Source organism: Rhinoderma darwinii, chromosome 1, assembly GCF_050947455.1.
Source record: "Rhinoderma darwinii isolate aRhiDar2 chromosome 1, aRhiDar2.hap1, whole genome shotgun sequence".
Classification (NCBI taxonomy): domain Eukaryota; kingdom Metazoa; phylum Chordata; class Amphibia; order Anura; family Rhinodermatidae; genus Rhinoderma; species Rhinoderma darwinii.
This window is the reverse complement of record NC_134687.1, coordinates 253,559,003-253,579,415: the sequence shown is the minus strand read 5'-3', so window position 1 is coordinate 253,579,415 and position 20,413 is coordinate 253,559,003. Positions and strand designations below refer to the sequence as shown.

The window sequence follows — 20,413 nt, the reverse complement described above, 5'->3', positions numbered from 1 at the left end:
AGGGAGCTGACACCGGCTACGGCACCTGACACTACCCCCGCTGAACCTAGTGGCGAATGGTGGGTAGTGGTCCCGGTCGCAGATGTCCCATCCTCAACAACAGGTGAAAGGGACCAAGAAGAAGGGACGGTACGTTACCCCCGTCGGGAGAACAGAGGGACCTTACCGTCCCGTTACAGGGATTTTGACTGTAGTGCCGGGGACTGCACTATTTCCTCAAGGGAGATGTGTAATGGGGGTACCAGCCTCCTGCACCCTCATGACATGATAGGGGTCGCAGCCCCCTCGCCTCCCACCATCTCCACGAGCCTTAGGTGTCCATTTGTGCTCTCAGCCCCTTCTGGGCCTCGTGTTTTCCCCCGTTTGTGTGACGTCAGGCCGCTTGCAGCAAAGGTTAGACATATGTCTTAGAAACAATGTGTAGAAACCGTAAAGTTAACAATGACCACTGGGGGGCAGTGGAACACAGCAGGAGTGAGAAAACAGACAGGCCATTAGGACAGAAAAAGGGAGGAACAAAAGCACAGATGAAGAGAGAGGGAAGGGGAAATTGGCAGGACACCAGGAAGAGGAAGGAGGAGGAGAAAAGGGAGGAGACTTGGGCAGGAGAGAGGATGCAGAGTGGAGTGGGGACAAGAAAAAGAGGACTTGCAGTGTGACAGAGAGAGAGCACAGTGACCAGGCTGCCGCCATTTGTAGGAGAAGTATCCTTGGCTCACCGTTCCTAAAAGAGGACTAGCTGGACATTCACTACAGCTCAGCGGTGTCAGGAGACACAAGGGAAAAGACGTCATCTTCATCAACAGAGGAGCAGAAATCGGAGGTAAGGGTGGTATGCCGCGTGGTAGTGAGTAGCTCTCACTCTGACCCGCGGAGGCGCACGCGGTAATATATCCGCCGGACTCACGCCGTAGCCAAAGGGCGAGGGGCATAGCTTCCACCTTTGGGGATTCCGCAGTGTGAGTGGTAGCACCACAGTGATCCGCGGAGACGGCCCATTCCTTCTTGAGACCCGCCGGGCCGGGTCAGTGAGCGCCAGGCGCAGCCACCCAAGGGCGAGTGGGACTCCCACGAGGGCGAGGGCCCCAGCTACTGAGAGACTTGACTTGAATACTGCATTGTTTCTATTTGGCCTGTTTGAAATTGTGATTTTTCAGTAAACCGTTGATTAGAAAAGAACTGAGTAGTGTTGTGGTGTCCACGTTTAGTCTTACCTAACACGTGGTTCCATTGATTTATTATTATTTTGTTTCACAATCGATTAAAAATAAAAATAGACTAAAGCTTTAAAAGTTAATGGCCATTCTAAGCTGAAATGTGCCTTTTCTCACCAAATCGCAAAAGAATAACACTTTAAGACCTCGCTAGTACCAGTGTGGGAGACTGTCTGGGAATCCGTGGTGCTGTTGACTTAATATTATGTCGTTTAGCTTTTTTTCACAATAGATTAAAAAGGACTATGGATTAAAGCATTTAATGTCAATGGCCGTTCTAAGCTGAATGTGCTTGCTCTCGTCAGATCGCAGAAGTTACATAGTTTAAGTCCTTCTTAGTACCAGTGTGGGAGACTGTCTGGGAATCCGTGGTGCAGTTGACTTTCTATTATGTCGTTTAGATTTAGTTTCACAATAGATTAAAAAGTACTATGATATAAAGCATTTAATGTCAATGGCCATTCTAAACTTAAAGGGAATGTGTTGCCAGCAAAACATGTTTTTTTTTAGTTAAACAGTTAGTGTATAGGTGATTAAACAGGTTTACATACAGTAGTAAACACACACTGAAACACGAACATACATAGAAATAACTTACCTGCTCCAGTCGCCGCCGCTCCCTCCGGTCCATCCGCTCCGTCTGCTGCCGCTGCTCCATGTGCACAAGTCCAGAAGCCGTGACCGGAAGTAGTAATCTTACTGTCCGGCCGCGACTTCCGGTCCACAGGAAAATGGCGCCGGACGGCGCGCATTTCAAATTGAACTGTGTGGGAGCGGCGCATGCGCCTTTCCCACACAGCGGCGTACACGATAGTGGATGGAACGGGCCCCGTTCGCAGTCCCTATGGGACTGGAGCTGCCGTATTCCATGTCTGTATGTGTCGTTAATCGACACATACAGAAATGGAAAAAAAAATGGCAGCCCCCATAGGGAAGAAAAAGTGTAAAAATAAAAAAAAGTAACACACAAACACACAAATTAATCCAAACGTTTTTAATAAAGCACTAACATCTTTAACATATTAACATTTTTTTGGGGGGTGACACTGTTCCTTTAATTTGCCTGCACTTATCAGGATGCTGAAGTTAAACAATTTAAGGCCTCGCAAGTACCAGGGTGGGAGACTGTCTGGGAATCCGTGGTGCTGTTGACCTAAGGCTTTGTTGTTTAGATTTTGTTTCACAATCGACTAAAAAAAGGACTATGGATTAAAGCTTTTAAAGTCAATGGCCATTCTAAGCTGAATGTGCCTGCTCTCGTCAGATCGCAGAAGTTACACGGCTTAACGCCTCGCTAGTACCAGTGTGGGAGACTGTCTGGGAATCCGTGGTGCTGTTGACCTGTTGTTATGCTGTTTAGATTTTGTTTCACAATCGATTAAATATAAAAATAGACTAAAGCTTTAAACGTTAACGGCCATTCTAAGCTGAAATGTGCCTTTTCTCGTCAAATCGAAGAAGAATAACCCTTTAAGACCTCACTAGTACCAGTGTGGAAGACTGTCTGGGATTCCGTGGTGCGGTTGATTTTTTTATTGTCGTTTAGATGTTTTTCCACAATAGATTAAAAAGGACTATGGATTAAAGCATTTAATTTCAATGGCCATTCTAAACTTAATGTGCCTGCTTTTGTCAGATCACCAAAGTTACACAGCTTAAGGCCTCGCTAGTACCAGTGTGGGAGACTGTCTGGGAATACATGGTGCTGTTGACTTAATATTATGTTGTTTAGCTTTTGTTTCACAATCGATTAAAAAAGGACTATGGACTAAAGCTTAAAATGTCAATGGCCATTCTTAGCTGAATGTGCCTGCTCTCGTCAGATTGCAGTAATTACATGGCTTAAAGAGGCTCTGTCACCAGATTTTGCAACCCCTATCTCCTATTGCAGCAGATAGGGGCTGCAATGTAGATTACAGTAACGTTTTTATTTTTAAAAAACGAGCATTTTTGGCCAAGTTATGACCATTTTTGTATTTATGCAAATGAGGCTAGCAAAAGTACAACTGGGCGTGTTTACAGTAAAAGTACAAGTGGGCGTGTATTATGTGTGTACATCTGGGCGTTTTTACTTCTTTTACTAGCTGGGCGTTAGGAATGGGAGTGTGTGATGCTGATGAATCAGCATCATCCACTTCTGTTCGTTAACACCCAGCTTCTGGCAGTGCACAGACACACAGCGTGTTCTCGAGAGATCACGCTGTGACGTCACTCACTTCCTGCCCCAGGTCCTGCATCGTGTCGGCCACATCGGCACCAGAGGCTACAGTTGATTCTGCAGCAGCATCAGCGTTTGCAGGTAAGTAGCTACATCGACTTACCTGCAAACGCCGATGCTGCTGCAGAATCAACTGTAGCCTTTGGTGCCGATGTGTCCTCGCTCGTGCGACACGATGCAGGACCTGGGGCAGGAAGTGAGTGACGACACAACGTGATCTCTCGAGAACACGCTGTGTGCCTGCACTGCCAGAAGCTGGGCGTTCTGAAGAGAAGTGGATGATACTTCTCGTCAGAACACCCAGCTAGTAAAAGAAGTAAACACGCCCAGCTGTAACACACATAATACACGCCCAGTTGGACTTTTACTTTAAACACGCTCAGTTGGACTTTAGCAAGCCTCATTTGCATAAATATAAAAATGGCCATAACTTGGCCAAAAATGCTCGTTTTAAAAAAATAAAAACGTTACTGTAATCTACATTGCAGCGCCTATCTGCTGCAATAGCAGATAGGGAAAACACTGAGAACAAAGGAGTCATAAACTATTAGGATAAATTTGCCAATGGCATGGAAAAATAAACTTTATTAGGACAGTACAAATTACATACAATTTAAAATTAGACTACAAAATCCAAGACCTGTACACCTCCCAAGTGGCAAAAACGAACACAGAGGAAACACCTCTTATAAATGCAGCTCCGGGAAGAAGGAGGTAGTTATACCAAATAAGCTAGGGCTCAAGCAACACATTATCAATTCAATGTGATTGAATATCAATAAAGGCAAAACAACGCCAGAATATGAAATGTAAATGAAATTGTGTCATACATTCATCCAGACTCATAGTAGCATTATAAGTAAATGGTTATATGCTGGACTCAAAAAATGACAACGAATTGTTTACATAAGCCCACATCAAGCAAGACATATCTTCCCAGCAAGTAAAGCCACAAGAGGAAAGGCAGGTAGAAGAGGTATAAGGTAAAACCTATAGTGCTACTAACCCATATAGTTCCTGTAGTTCAGTGACTTCCCGAGTACGGAGGGACCCCGACGCGCGTTTCTCGTGGATGGCTTTTTCAGAGGGGTATACTATCTTCGATCAAGTCCTTCTACCTTAAATATATTATTTAATCCAGTCAGCTGGTACGGGTTGGCCAATGAAATCAGATCAATGCGGCCGTGCTTGTCAGACCGAAACATCGCGAGACTCGCACACCTGCCAGCCGAGTCCCCACTACGCATGCGCGGCTCCGGAAACCGCGCACGCGCAGAGAGGCACAAACGGCAGACAGGTTCAGAGCCAGCGATGACGCGTATGACAGGCAGGGCCGGTGTACAAGATCATAGGATGAAGTCAAGGTAAGTTTAAAAAACGAATTCTAATGCTACGAAGTTATATACTGCAGTAGTTTATTTAGTGCGGATGTTAAAGCACACATCGATCCATAAAGGTTCTCACTAGAAATGATCATAGTAAGATCAGTGTGAAAGAATCGATATAATAAGTCGGGATCGCAGAAAAAGTATAAGATGACAAGTGAGCACCCAAAATGCTGTGATAAGTTAATAAATAAAGTACATGGAAAAGAAGAAAGTTCATCAATAAGAACAGACCAGTAGGAGATGAAAATTATATACATAAATGAGTTGAGAGTGCACAGAATACAATCCATGTTATAATAGCATGTTTATATTATATTATCAGCATACAATGCTGAATTTAACCAACAGTGAGAAAAACCGAATTAAGAGAGTCCCACTCTAAAGCGGAACACATTATGTGTTTGTTCCACCCATATCCCAGGCTGTCAACAAAGAAGCATAAAAGGATAGCGGATATACAACAGTATTTACAAAAAATTATAAAATACAGTGAATTGTCCCACGACGTGTAGAGATGATTTCAGGCAGATCCACATAGTGAGAATCAAAGTCTCACAAGCAGTAGAACAGGTGTTTCAAAAATATCGATCTTGGACCAATGTAAATACATGAAGGTCAGAAAATGGCCAAAGTAGAAGACTAGAAGGAGAAAATATAAAAATTAATAGACATACAGTTTAAAAACACAAGCATATAAAAAATGGTAGAGGGATTACAAAAATGGCGCAAAACTAAGTGTCTCATTCAGACCAACAGGGGCCATAGTTCCAAGCGTGATAATCCACTTGCACTCCCTCTGAGCTAGCAATTTCTTGGCATCCCCACCTCTGATACCACATATCACCCTATCTATACCCCAAGCTTTGAAAGATCTTGGGTCACATGCATGGTGGATTTTAAAGTGTCTGGGGATTGTTTTCAGCAAAGTAAGATCTTCAATTTCCATAGCGGCGACTATGTCGCGCACATGTTCCCTAATTCTGATCCGTAGTTGTCTGGATGTCAGACCGATATATACCTTTGAACAGCCACATGTGGCATAGTATATGACGTTCGTTGTACTACAGGATATGTAGTATCGGATTTTAAACTCTCTATTGTCAATCATAGAGGAAAAATTAGATGTGCGGACCATATTTGTGCATGCCACACAGTCGCCGCATGGGTAACAGCCATGTCTGGGGTTTTTAGATGCAAATAAATTGCATTCTCTTGGCACGTAGTGGCTTTTTACCAGCATATCTTTCAAATTCATGCTCCTACGTGCTGTCATTAGTGGCTTTTTTGATAATTTATCAGCCAAGGTAGGTTCAGAGTGTAAAATTGGCCAATGTTTTTCCAATGCAGATTTCATTGCCTGCCACTGATTGTTGTATGTGGCGATGTATCGAATACTAGTGTCATCACTTTTTTTAGTGGCGTTCAATTTTGGTGGATGTAGAATTGAATTACGATCCGTAACCTTTGCCCTTCTATATCCCTTCTTTATGCTTCTATGACTATATCCCCTATCTCGGAACCTCTCCTCCAGGTCTCTTGATTGCCTCTCAAAATTTCAGTTTAATGAGCAAATACGCCTCATTCTTAGGAACTGACCAATAGGGACGGCCCCAATCGTGGACTGGCTGTGGGCAGATGTAGCATGTAGCAAGGAGTTAACGGATGTCTTTTTCCGAAACACATCGGTCTGAAGACATCCTATGCTGTCCACCTCAATGCTGATATCCAAAAACTCCACCTGATGTTTATCAAAAACATAGGTCAGTTTTATGTTCAAATCATTGGTGTTAAGACCCAGCATGAAGTGTGTGAGTTCAGTCTCCGTCCCCTGCCAAATGAAAAGGACATCATCTATATATCGCATCCAGCACTGCACATGGTCAGCGGCGTGCGCACCGTCACCAAGGAAAACCTGCCTCTCCCAGAGGCCGAGAAACAGGTTCGCATATGACGGTGCACACGCCGCACCCATGGCAGTGCCCTGCTTCTGTAAATAAAAGGCGTCCTTAAAAACAAAGAAGTTGTGCGTAAGAATATATTCTAGTAGTTCCACAATCAGTTCACAGGTAGGGCCGTCCCAATTGCTCATCCCCAAGAAGAGGCGTACAGCGGTGATCCCATCATCGTGTCGGATGCTGGTATACAGCGATTCAATATCAGCTGTCACCAGAAACTTATCAACGTCGAGGGTAACACCGTCTATCCTTCTCAAAACGTCTGTTGTATCCCTAACGTGGGATGGTAAACATTCCACTAGGGGTTTGAGGTAGTGATCAATAAATCTACAGATAGGGTCACACAGCCCCCCAATCCCTGATACTATAGGACGTCCTGGGGGGTCTGTCATGCTTTTGTGAACCTTCGGCAAAAAATAAAGCGTAGGTATCCTAGGGCATAGAACCATAAGACCAGTAAGTATATTTTTGGGAATTAGACCTTTCTCAAAGGCCAAAACTTGCCCACTGGGTTATATGCTAATTTTTGATAAGTGTCTTTATCCCTCAGGTGTCTATACGCCTCCTTTTCATATTTATCGGTTGGCCATATCACAATGTTCCCACCTTTGTCCGCCGCCTTATAAACAACATCCTCAAAACCTTGGAGTTCCTTCAATGCATTACGTTGACATTTAGACAGGTTGTCATTTTTTCTATTTGAAGAAATGCATTTAAAGTCATTTATTACCATTTTAGTAAAGATCTCAACTTGCGGACATATGGACAAAGGTGGGAACCTCGCCGATCTGGGCACAACCGATTTAGGGAACCTACCTTGATCAGTGGTAATTTGTTCCTGTAGGAGATCCTCAAGAGCCTTTAAAGCTTCCTTCTCCATTGCACTATTAAGTCCCAGATCTCCACCCGGTCTACTGTGTAGTTTTTTAAGGACTAGCTTACGTGCAAAGAGGTAAAGATCTTTCATGGCTGAAAAAAAGTTAAAGGAATTACTCGGGGAAAACGTTAATCCCCTGCTAAGTACGTCGCATTGTGTTGCAGATAGGGAGTGCTTAGATAGATTTATCACCTGCAATACGTTCTTGGGTTTCTTCCCCTGTTGGTAAGACGAGATCTCCTTACGTCTGGCCACCTGTCTCTCTCTATTCCTACGGGGGTAAATCATTTCGTGGGAATTGAATCCTTCCTCGTTACGTTTGGATCTCAAAGGGTTCTCACTAGATGTTGCAGATGAGAAGGATGTGGATCTTGATCTAGGTGTAGGTCTTAAACCAGGCTTGCGCCATTTGTACATTTTACCCTCCAAAAAATCGTTGTTATCTCTTTGAAATTTGGAGGATTTGACTGAGAGAATTTCCTGCTCCCATTTCTTAAAGTCCCCATCCAGATCTACATTAAGTTTTTCCAATTCCAAATTTGAGAGGTCTTTTTTCAAGGTGGTTTGTAACTCCTCTATTTCTTTTTCCAAATCTATCAGGGCACTGCCATGGGTGCGGCGTGTGCACCGTCATATGCGAACCTGTTTCTCGGCCTCTGGGAGAGGCAGGTTTTCCTTGGTGACGGTGCGCACGCCGCTGACCATGTGCAGTGCTGGATGCGATATATAGATGATGTCCTTTTCATTTGGCAGGGGACGGAGACTGAACTCACACACTTCATGCTGGGTCTTAACACCAATGATTTGAACATAAAACTGACCTATGTTTTTGATAAACATCAGGTGGAGTTTTTGGATATCAGCATTGAGGTGGACAGCATAGGATGTCTTCAGACCGATGTGTTTCGGAAAAAGACATCCGTTAACTCCTTGCTACATGCTACATCTGCCCACAGCCAGTCCACGATTGGGGCCGTCCCTATTGGTCAGTTCCTAAGAATGAGGCGTATTTGCTCATTAAACTGAAATTTTGAGAGGCAATCAAGAGACCTGGAGGAGAGGTTCCGAGATAGGGGATATAGTCATAGAAGCATAAAGAAGGGATATAGAAGGGCAAAGGTTACGGATCGTAATTCAATTCTACATCCACCAAAATTGAACGCCACTAAAAAAAGTGATGACACTAGTATTCGATACATCGCCACATACAACAATCAGTGGCAGGCAATGAAATCTGCATTGGAAAAACATTGGCCAATTTTACACTCTGAACCTACCTTGGCTGATAAATTATCAAAAAAGCCACTAATGACAGCACGTAGGAGCATGAATTTGAAAGATATGCTGGTAAAAAGCCACTACGTGCCAAGAGAATGCAATTTATTTGCATCTAAAAACCCCAGACATGGCTGTTACCCATGCGGCGACTGTGTGGCATGCACAAATATGGTCCGCACATCTAATTTTTCCTCTATGATTGACAATAGAGAGTTTAAAATCCGATACTACATATCCTGTAGTACAACGAACGTCATATACTATGCCACATGTGGCTGTTCAAAGGTATATATCGGTCTGACATCCAGACAACTACGGATCAGAATTAGGGAACATGTGCGCGACATAGTCGCCGCTAGGGAAATTGAAGATCTTACTTTGCTGAAAACAATCCCCAGACACTTTAAAATCCACCATGCATGTGACCCAAGATCTTTCAAAGCTTGGGGTATAGATAGGGTGATATGTGGTATCAGAGGTGGGGATGCCAAGAAATTGCTAGCTCAGAGGGAGTGCAAGTGGATTATCACGCTTGGAACTATGGCCCCTGTTGGTCTGAATGAGACACTTAGTTTTGCGCCATTTTTGTAATCCCTCTACCATTTTTTATATGCTTGTGTTTTTAAACTGTATGTCTATTAATTTTTATATTTTCTCCTTCTAGTCTTCTACTTTGGCCATTTTCTGACCTTCATGTATTTACATTGGTCCAAGATCGATATTTTTGAAACACCTGTTCTACTGCTTGTGAGACTTTGATTCTCACTATGTGGATCTGCCTGAAATCATCTCTACACGTCGTGGGACAATTCACTGTATTTTATAATTTTTTGTAAATACTGTTGTATATCCGCTATCCTTTTATGCTTCTTTGTTGACAGCCTGGGATATGGGTGGAACAAACACATAATGTGTTCCGCTTTAGAGTGGGACTCTCTTAATTCGGTTTTTCTCACTGTTGGTTAAATTCAGCATTGTATGCTGATAATATAATATAAACATGCTATTATAACATGGATTGTATTCTGTGCACTCTCAACTCATTTATGTATATAATTTTCATCTCCTACTGGTCTGTTCTTATTGATGAACTTTCTTCTTTTCCATGTACTTTATTTATTAACTTATCACAGCATTTTGGGTGCTCACTTGTCATCTTATACTTTTTCTGCGATCCCGACTTATTATATCGATTCTTTCACACTGATCTTACTATGATCATTTCTAGTGAGAACCTTTATGGATCGATGTGTGCTTTAACATCCGCACTAAATAAACTACTGCAGTATATAACTTCGTAGCATTAGAATTCGTTTTTTAAACTTACCTTGACTTCATCCTATGATGTTGTACACCGGCCCTGCCTGTCATACGCGTCATCGCTGGCTCTGACCCTGTCTGCCGTTTGTGCCTCTCTGCGCGTGCGCGGTTTCCGGAGCCGCGCATGCGTAGTGGGGACTCGGCTGGCAGGTGTGCGAGTCTCGCGATGTTTCGGTCTGACAAGCACGGCCGCATTGATCTGATTTCATTGGCCAACCCGTACCAGCTGACTGGATTAAATAATATATTTAAGGTAGAAGGACTTGATCGAAGATAGTATACACCTCTGAAAAAGCCATCCATGCGAAACGCGCGTCGGGGTCCCTCCGTACTCGGGAAGTCACTGAACTACAGGAACTATATGGGTTAGTAGCACTATAGGTTTTACCTTATACCTCTTCTACCTGCCTTTCCTCTTGTGGCTTTACTTGCTGGGAAGATATGTCTTGCTTGATGTGGGCTTATGTAAACAATTCGTTGTCATTTTTTGAGTCCAGCATATAACCATTTACTTATAATGCTACTATGAGTCTGGATGAATGTATGACACAATTTCATTTACATTTCATATTCTGGCGTTGTTTTGCCTTTATTGATATTCAATCACATTGAATTGATAATGTGTTGCTTGAGCCCTAGCTTATTTGGTATAACTACCTCCTTCTTCCCGGAGCTGCATTTATAAGAGGTGTTTCCTCTGTGTTCGTTTTTGCCACTTGGGAGGTGTACAGGTCTTGGATTTTGTAGTCTAATTTTAAATTGTATGTAATTTGTACTGTCCTAATAAAGTTTATTTTTCCATGCCATTGGCAAATTTATCCTAATAGTTTATGACTCCTTTGTTCTCAGTGTTTTCCATAGTTAGTTTGGAGTTTCTATTTCCACAGTAGGGAGGCCTGAATCCGCACTTGCTGGTGGTCTAACCCTGATAACCACTTTCCTGTTGAGACATATGTTGATATAATAGCAGATAGGGGTTGCAAAATCTGGTGACAGAGCCTCTTTAAGTCCTCGCTACCAGTGTGGGAGACTGTCTGGGAATACGTGGTGCTGGTGACCTATTGTTATGCTGTTTAGATTTTGTTTCACAATCGACTAAAAATAAAAATAGACTAAAGCTTTAAAAGTTAATGGCCATTCTAAGCTGAAATGTGCCTTTTCTTGTCAAATCGCAGAAGAATAACACTTTAAGACCTCGCTAGTACCAGTGTGGGAGACTGTCTGGGAATCCGTGGTGCTGTTGTCTTAATATTATGTCGTTTAGCTTTTGGTTTCACAATAGATTAAAAAGGACTATGGAATAGACTAAAAATGTTAAAGTCGATGGCCATTCTAAGCTGAATGTGCCTGTTCTCGTCAGATCGCAGAAGTTACACAGCTTAACGCCTCGCTAGTACCAGTGTGGGAGACTGTCTGGGAATCCGTGGTGCTGTTGACCTATTGTTATGTTGTTTAGATTTTGTTTCACAATCGATTAAATATAAAAATAGACTAAAGCTTTAAACGTTAACGGCCATTCTAAGCTGAAATGTGCCTTTTCTCGTCAAATCGCAGATGGATAACACTTTAATACCTCGCTAGTACCAGTGTGGGAGACTGTCTGGGAATCCGTGGTGCTGTTGTCTTGTTATTATGTCATTTAGCTTTTGGTTTCACAATAGATTAAAAAGGACTATGGAATAGACTATTTAATGTCAATGGCCATTCTAAGCTGAATGTGCCTGCTCTCGTCAGATTGCAGAAGTTACACAGTTTAAGACCTTGTTAGTACCAGTGTGGGAGACTGTCTGGGAATCCATGGTGCGGTTGACTTTTTATTATGTCGTTTAGATTTTGTTTCACAATAGATTAAAAAGGACTATGGATTAAAACATTTGCTGTCAATGGCCATTCTAAGCTTAATGTGCCTGCCCTTGTCAGGTAGCAGTAGTTACAGGACTTAAGTCCTCGCTAGTACCAGTGTGGGAGACTGTCTGGGAATCCGTGGTGCGGTTGACTTTTCATTATGTCGTTTAGATTTTGTTTCACAATAGATTAAAAAGGACTTATGCGGGCATCTGTATGACATCAGGGGTGTGTTACTAAATGACTCAATGTGTTTGTAACTGTTCTTGATAATGCCCCAGTGTCTATTAAAGATCTTTGACACTTCCCCACTCAGATCGTTATAGGTGGAAATGAAAGGAACCCGGGTAATAGATTTGCGCTGCCTAGAGTTCACCAGTAGATTACCTCTAGGAATACCCATGACCTGATCTTTATATGAATGCAATAATTTTTGCAGGAGTAGTGTAGATGTACCTGTTTTTGGTAGTGACGATGATAGCGTCACTACAGGTTCATCTTCAGGGGACGTTGTCCCTGACGCAGTTGAAACTGCAGAACATGGAAGCGCAGGGCTTAGTGGCGCTGTAGGACGGGACCGCCTGGGCCCTTCAGTTCAGGCTCTTGTATGGGCACCTGCTCCATCTTTTGGGCCTAGAATCCCCGGCTTTACTGCCACGCCTGGCATAATTGTGGACAATACAAATTTTGTCCAAATGGATTACTTCCATTTATTTATTACTGACGACATCCTAAATATGATTGTCCACGAAACTAATTTATATGCCGCTCAGTATATAAGGCAGAAACTTTCATCCACCCATGCCAGAGATTGGACGCCCACCAATTTTCAGGAGTTAAAAACATTTTTGGGGCTCTCCCTAAATATGGGTATTGTCAAAAAGCCCTCCATTAGGTCTTACTGGTCAACAAGACCCACCCAAGCCACCCCTGTGTATTTTGCAGTAATGCCCAGGTCTCGTTATGAAACAATAATGAGGTTCCTCCACTTCAATGACCACGCACAGGCCCCCCCCAAGTACCGATGCAAACCGGGATCGGTTGTTCAAAATAAGACCGCTAATAAATTCCCTCAATAATTTATTCCTGCAACTTTACACCCCTGAGCAGAATGTAAGCGTGGACAAATCCCTCCTCAACTTCCATGGAAGACTAAGCTTTCGCCGATATATATCTTCCAAAAGGGCAAGATATGGCGTTAGGCTTTACAAATTGTGTGAAAGCGGGTCAGGATATACCACCACCTTCAGGATTTATGAAGGGCGGGACCGCACAATAAATGTTCCTGGATGCCTTCCTGATCTTTCCACCAGCAGTAAGATCGTGTGGGAGATAATGCAGCCTCTGCTTCACAAGGGGTACCACCTGTACTGCAATAATTTGTATTCCAGTGTGCCCCTTTAAAGGCATTTGCATGCTCAAGGACTGGGGCATGTGGTACCATTCGCAACAATCAAATTGGTTTTCCGCAGCAATTAGTGGGGAAGCGCATGGTAAATGGGGACTCCTGTGCTTATGCATCTGAGGAATTGCTGGCGGTCAAGTACAGGGATCGCAAAGATGTATATGTGCTAAGCATGATTCATACCTCAGGAAAAGTGGCAGTGAGGGAAAGAAAGGCAACATCAGACAAGCACAAACCAGTGAGCGTGTCCGAATATAACAAGTACATGGGGGGGGTGGATTTAAGCGGCCAGGTTTTACAGCCCTATTTAGTAAAACGCAAAACAAAAACCTGGTACAAAATTGTGGCCATTTATCTGTTACAGGTGGCAATCCACAATTCATTTGAGCTCTATAAAAAAAACAGAGGCAGAGACACATGTCACGGGCATTCTTATAGATCAGGAAATCATGGCAGATGATGATGATGACGATTTCCTTTGTGCGTGCGCTGGCCCTTTAAGGCCGGGCACGAGCGTGCGTGCGCACCCTATGGGACACAGCCGAACGGAGCGGAAGTGAGCGCCGGCGTCTCCTAGGAAGGAGATGGGGACCAGCACTCACGGATCCATGGCTGCGGGCGTCGGGAGGTTATTAAACCCGACGGCCCGCGGCCATGGACGCTACAACACATATCTGGATTTCCAGGAGAAAATTATTGAAGGCCTCATATTTGACGTTCAGGACACCAGAGAATGCACCCAGTCTGAGGATGTCACGCGACTGACTGAAAGACATTTCATCACTCGCATTCCCCCAACACCAACTAGAAGCAACCCCCAGAAAAAGTGCCGCGTCTGCAGAAAAGACAGGCACCGCAAATATTCCCGATATTTCTGTCTCTCATGTCCCTCGCAACCAGGCCTGTGCATTGACCCATGTTTTAAAAATACCACACTGTTCTGAATTATTAGATTTTAGTTAATTAGTTGAAAATATATTTGCCCTACATTACATTTTTATTTTTCCCCTGATTTTACTCCAAGGGTGAGGGACGGAATGCGTGGGGGGGGGGGGTGGATGTCATGTTTGCATATTCTCTAAAGTTCATCTGCTGGAGAGCTCCATTTGCATAAACCTGCAATTTCTTATTTTAGAAAACCCCAAAAAATTAATTCCCATTATACCCCTAGATTAATATTTTGGGATCTCTGCTTCAAGAGCAGATATTTTGGAAGTGTTATAGAAACACTGTTGAGTTTTGTAAAACCAGCTTTAAAAAATGGCGATTTGTGAAATAAGCTTCTTCTATCGTCCGTCCTCCTACATCTCTATGTGATAAATAAGGCACACATATTTGGTATCCCCATGCACAGGAGAAGTGGAAGAATGTGAAAGGAGATTAATTTTGTCCGTGGTCTATACTGTGTGTGAAAAATGCTAGCATAAACTGATACATTTGCTAAAAAAAATCTAATTTTATTTTGTTCCATCTTATTCAAGAAACTTTCAGAAGAAAACTGGACATTCTAAAAATATGATAAACCCCTTGAAGGAAACCTTGTGGGGTCTACTTGTGTGAATGAAGTCATTTATGGGGTGTTTCTAATGTTTCAGCAGCATTACGCCCCCAAGAAAACAGTATGCTGCTATAAAATCAAATGCAGAATTCCTGGACCGAAAAGGCCAAAAATCCTCCTTTTATGCCAAGCCCTGGCACATGCCCGCACAGTGAATAAAGCACGCATATTTGGTATCCCCATGCACGGGAGAAGTGGAAGAATGTGAAAGGAGATTAATTTTGTCCGTGGTCTATACTGTGTGTGAAAAATGCTAGCATAAACTGACGCAATTGCTAAAAAGATTCAAATTTTATTTTGTTCCATCTTATTCAAGAAACTTTCAGAAGAAAACTGGACATTCTAAAAATATGATAAACCCCTTGAAGGAAACCTTGTGGGGTCTACTTGTGTTAATGAAGCCATTTATGGGGTGTTTCTAATGTTTCAGCAGCATTAGGCCCCCCAGAAAACAGTATGCTGCTATACAGGGGCGTAGCTAAAGGCTCATGGGCCCTGGTGCAAAAGTTCTTCTTGGGCCCCCCCAAATTTCTTCTCATGGTCGACGGTCCGCAGCTTTCAGATGCATCAATGGGTCTCCTAAGTGACTCAATGATGCAACACTGGCAGCCAGGGGCGTCACTAAGGTCTTAAAATATCAGGGGCAATATATATATATATATATATGAGACAGCACATCTATAGCACTACGGCCCTATAGATATTGATAGGATTAGATACATTGGCTCAGCAGACAGTATCACACATGATAGGCTTAGATACAGGGCCCATTCGCTGACATTACGGCTCCAGCGCTGGACCCCGGAAAGGCAAGTATAAGAATTGTTTTGCTTTTTTTATGTGTTACAAATTCTTTTTGGGTTTGTGTTTTTTTTACAGGTTTGGATGTTGGACTACTTCAGATGTTGGACTACTTTGATGGCGCCGTTTTTTTTATTCTCAATAAAATGGTTAATGAGGGTTCTGTGTTTTTTTTTTATTTCAATCAAATATTTTTTTGTATATTTGTATTTTTTTTAAACTTTATTACTACCGCCTTCGTAATTGTCGCCCCCACGCAACCCTCATTAACCATTTTATTCAAAATAAAAAAGCTGTCATCGAAGTTGTCCTCGAATCCAAAGTAGTCCAATGACCGAACCTGCAAAAAAACACAAGCAAACAAAAAAAACATTAGTAACACACATTGCAGTCTTAGATACAGGGTCCAGCAGACAGGCTCACACATTGGCCATGTATCTAAGCCTACCATGTGGTTGGCTTAGATACAGTGCCTAGCAGACACCCGCCGGGACCCCGGCTAATCAGCTATTTTGAAGGTGGAGCAGTGCTCGTACGAGCATTGCTTCCCCTTCATTCCGGTCACTTGTTCACTCTTTGAACCGCCGACACACCGCGATTGTATAAGAGATAGATAGATAGATAGATAGATAGATAGATAGATAGATAGATATACTTTGTCTGTTATGCTAAACAGTCAGCCCTGAAGTGTGACTGCTCAGCATGACAGACTTACACACAATGAAGGGGTTAATAGCTGCATTACTAGCAGTTACTTACATACATCGGGTGTGGGGTCAGAGAGCAGCAGGAGTCAGGGTTCCTGGGAGGAGACAGCATACACACGATCTTCTTGCTGTAGCCATTCCTTTCCCTCTGCACAGGCCATGAGGAAGAGGGAAACAGCTAGAAGCGAGCTGATTGGGTGGACAGCACAGTGGGCGGGCAAGAGTCTTCCCCCTCCGTGCAATGACTATTTCACCGCCGAGCTGCCACCAATGCTTCAAAATACATTGCTGGGTCTCTTTTGTACCCCAGCAGGGACCCAGCAATGCAGAGGAATCATTGTAGCACTACTGTGCTACTGTGGTGAGGGGGGCCTGCGGGCCCCCCCTAGCTGGGGGCCCGATCGCAGTTGCGACCGCTGCGACCCCTATAGCTACGCCATTGCTGCTATAAAATCAAATGCAGAATTCCTGGACCGAAAAGGCCAAAAAGCCTCCTTTTATGCCAAGCCCTGGCACATGCCCGCACAGTGAATAAGGCACACATATTTGGTATCCCCATTCACGGGAGAAGTGGAAGAATGTGAAATGAGATGAATTTTGTCCGTGCTCCATTCTATGTGTGAAAAATGCTAGCATAAACTAACACATTTGCTAAAAAAAAAAGCTAATTTTATTTTGTTCCATCTTATTCAAGAAACTTTCAGAAGAAAACTGGACTTGCTAAAAATATGATAAACCCCTTGAAGGAAACCTTGTGGGGTCTACTTCTGTGAATGAAGTCATTTATGGGGTGATTCTAATGTATCAGTAGCATTAGGCCCCCCAGAAAACAGTATGCTGCTATAAAATCAAATGCAGAATTCCTTGACCGAAAAGGCCAAAAAGCCTCCTTTTATGCCAAGCCTTGGCACATGCCCGCACAGTGAATAAAGCACACATATTTGATATCCCCATGCACGTGAGAAGTGGAAGAATGTGAAAGGTGATGAATTTTGTCTGTGGTCCATACTATGTGTGAAAAATGCTAGCATAAACTGACGCAATTTTTCCAATTTTGCCCGCTTTAGAGAAAAAAATAAAAATAATATATACTGACAAATGCCACTAGAACAAAGCCCTATCTGTCCTTTAAAAAGAGTGTAAAATTTTATTCACCTGCAGAGTTATAGTCATCTAAAGTGGTAATTTAGCTGTAAAACAGCCTAGTCCTTAACCGGTTAAAGCTTTAGCTTTTTTAATCGATTGTGAAACAAAATCTAAACTGCATAACAATAGGTCAACAGCACCACGGATTCCCAGACAGTCTACCACACTAGTACTAGCAGGGTCTTAAGCCATGTAATTTCTACAAACTGACGAGAGAAGGTACATTCAGCTTAGATTGGATTTTGACTTTTATAGTCATATTTTAATCGATTTAGAAACAAAATCCAAACAGCATAACAATAGTTCAACAGCACCACAGATTCCCAGACAGTCTCCCACACTATTATCTAGCGATGCCTTAAAGGGAATGTGTTGCCAGCAAAACATGTTTTGTTTTTTTTAGTTAAACAATTAGTGTATAGGTGATTAAACATTGTTCTATTTTTTTTTTTTTTTTCACGAGTCAGGAAATATTATAAATTGGATTCAATTGGATTCTAATTTATAATATTTCCCATTGCTGGTCACTAGATGGAGCCATTCCCAAAATTGCAGCATTGCATGTGGTAAAGCAACCACATTGCTTTATGCTGCAAAATTGGGTAAAAAGCCCTCGCTCTAGTGAGCTCTCAGCATCCCCCCCTCCTTTATCCTGGCTAGTGCCGGGAGAAACGAGGGGTTTGAACGGTCTAACCTCCTACACTGTGTGTCGCCATTTTTTGAGCTAACACACAGTGTAGAAGGTTTACATACAGTAGTAAACACACACTGAACACAAACATACATAGAAATCCCTTACCTGCTCCAGTCGCCGCCGCTCCCTCCGGTCCATCCGCTCCGTCTGCTGCCGCTGCTCCATGTGCACAAGTCCGGAAGCCGCGACCGGAAGTAGTAATCTTACTGTCCGGCCGCGACTTCCGGTCCACAGGAAAATGGCGCCGGACGGCGCGCATTTCAAATTGAACTGTGTGGGAGCGGCGCATGCGCCGTTCCCACACAGCGGCGTACATGTTAGTGGATGGAACGGGCCCCGTTCGCAGTCCCTATGGGACTGGAGCTGCCGTTTTCCATGTCTGTATGTGTCGTTAATCGACACATACAGAAATGGAAAAAAAAATGGCAGCCCCCATAGGGAAGAAAAAGTGTAAAAATAAGAAAAAGTAACACACAAACACACAAATTAATCCAAACGTTTTTAATAAAGCACTAACATCTTTAACATATTAAAAAAAAAATTGTGGTGACACTGTTCCTTTAAGCCACTTAACTTTTGCAATCTAACGAGAGAAGGCACATTCAGCTCAGAAAGACCATTGACGTTCAATGTTTTAGTCCAAAGTCCTTTTTTAATCGATTGTGAAACAAAATCTAAATGACATAATAATAAGTCTACCACACCACAGATTCCAAGACAGTCTCCCACACTGGTACTAGCGAGGCCTTAAACAGTATAATTTCTGCAATCTGATGAGAACAGGAACATTCAGCTGAGAATGGCCATAGACGTTTAAAGCTTTAGTCTGCAGTCCTTTTTTAATCGATTGTGAAACAAAATCTAAACAGCAAAACAATAGGTCTACAACACCACAGATTCCCTGACAGACTCTCAAACCAGTACTAGCTAGGTTTTATGCTGTGTAACTTCTGAAATCTGACGAGAGCAGGCACATTCAGCTTAGAATGGCCATTGACATCTAAAGCTTTAGTCCATAGTCCTTTTTTAATCGATTTTGAAACAAAATCTAAACCACATATTAATAGGTCAACAGCACCACGGATTCCCAGACAGACTCCCACACTGGTACCAGCGAGGTCTTAAGGTGTGTTTCTTCTGCGATTTGATGAGAGAAGGCACATTTCAGCTTAGAATAGCCATTAACTTTTAAAGCTTTAGTCTATAGTCATTTATAATCAATTGTGAAACAAAATCTAAACTACATATTAATAGGCCAACAGCACCACGTATTCCCAGACAGTCTCCCACACTGGTACTAGCAAGGCCTAAAGTTGTGTAACTACTGCGATTTTACGAGAGCAGGCACATTCAGCTTGGAATGGCCATACACTTTTAAAACTTTATTCCATAGTCCTTTTTTATCTATTGTGAAACAAAATCTAAACAGCAAACAGCAGGTTGTACAGCACCACAGATTCTCTGACAGCCTCCCACACAGGTATTAGCAAGGTCTTAATCAGAGAAACTTCGGCGATCTGATGAGAGCAGGCAAATTCAGCTTAGAATGGCCATTGAGATAAAAAGCTTTAGTCCATAATCCTTTTTAATCGATTGTGAAACAAAATCTAAGCGACATAATAATAAGTCAAACGCACCACGGATTCCCAGACAGTCTCCCACACTAGTACTTGCAAGGCCTTAAGCTGAGTAACTTCTGCGATCTGATGATAGCAGGCACATTCAGCTTAGAATGGCCATTGACATTTAAAGCTTTAGTCAATAGTCCCTTTTTAATCGATTGTGAAACAAAATCTAAACGACATTGCGTTAGGTCAACAGCACCGAGGATTCCCAGACTGTCTCCCACACTGGTACTAGCGAGGCCTTAAAGAGGCTTTGTCACCAGATTTTGCAACCCCTATCTGCTATTGCAGCAGATAGGTGCTGCAATGTAGATTACAGTAACGTTTTTATTTTTAATAAACGAGCATTTTTGGCCAAACTATGACCATTTTTGTATTTATG

The 20,413-nt window shown here is 42.8% G+C and overlaps 3 pseudogenes; all 3 read left to right on the top strand.

The window, feature by feature from the left end:
• Window positions 1-2,437: 2,437 nt before the first annotated feature.
• Window positions 2,438-2,556, top strand: LOC142736036 (5S ribosomal RNA; annotated as a pseudogene).
• Window positions 2,557-11,569: 9,013 nt separating this feature from the next.
• LOC142738071 (5S ribosomal RNA) lies at window positions 11,570-11,688 on the top strand (annotated as a pseudogene).
• Window positions 11,689-11,943: 255 nt separating this feature from the next.
• On the top strand, window positions 11,944-12,062 carry LOC142678153 (5S ribosomal RNA; annotated as a pseudogene).
• Window positions 12,063-20,413: the final 8,351 nt, after the last annotated feature.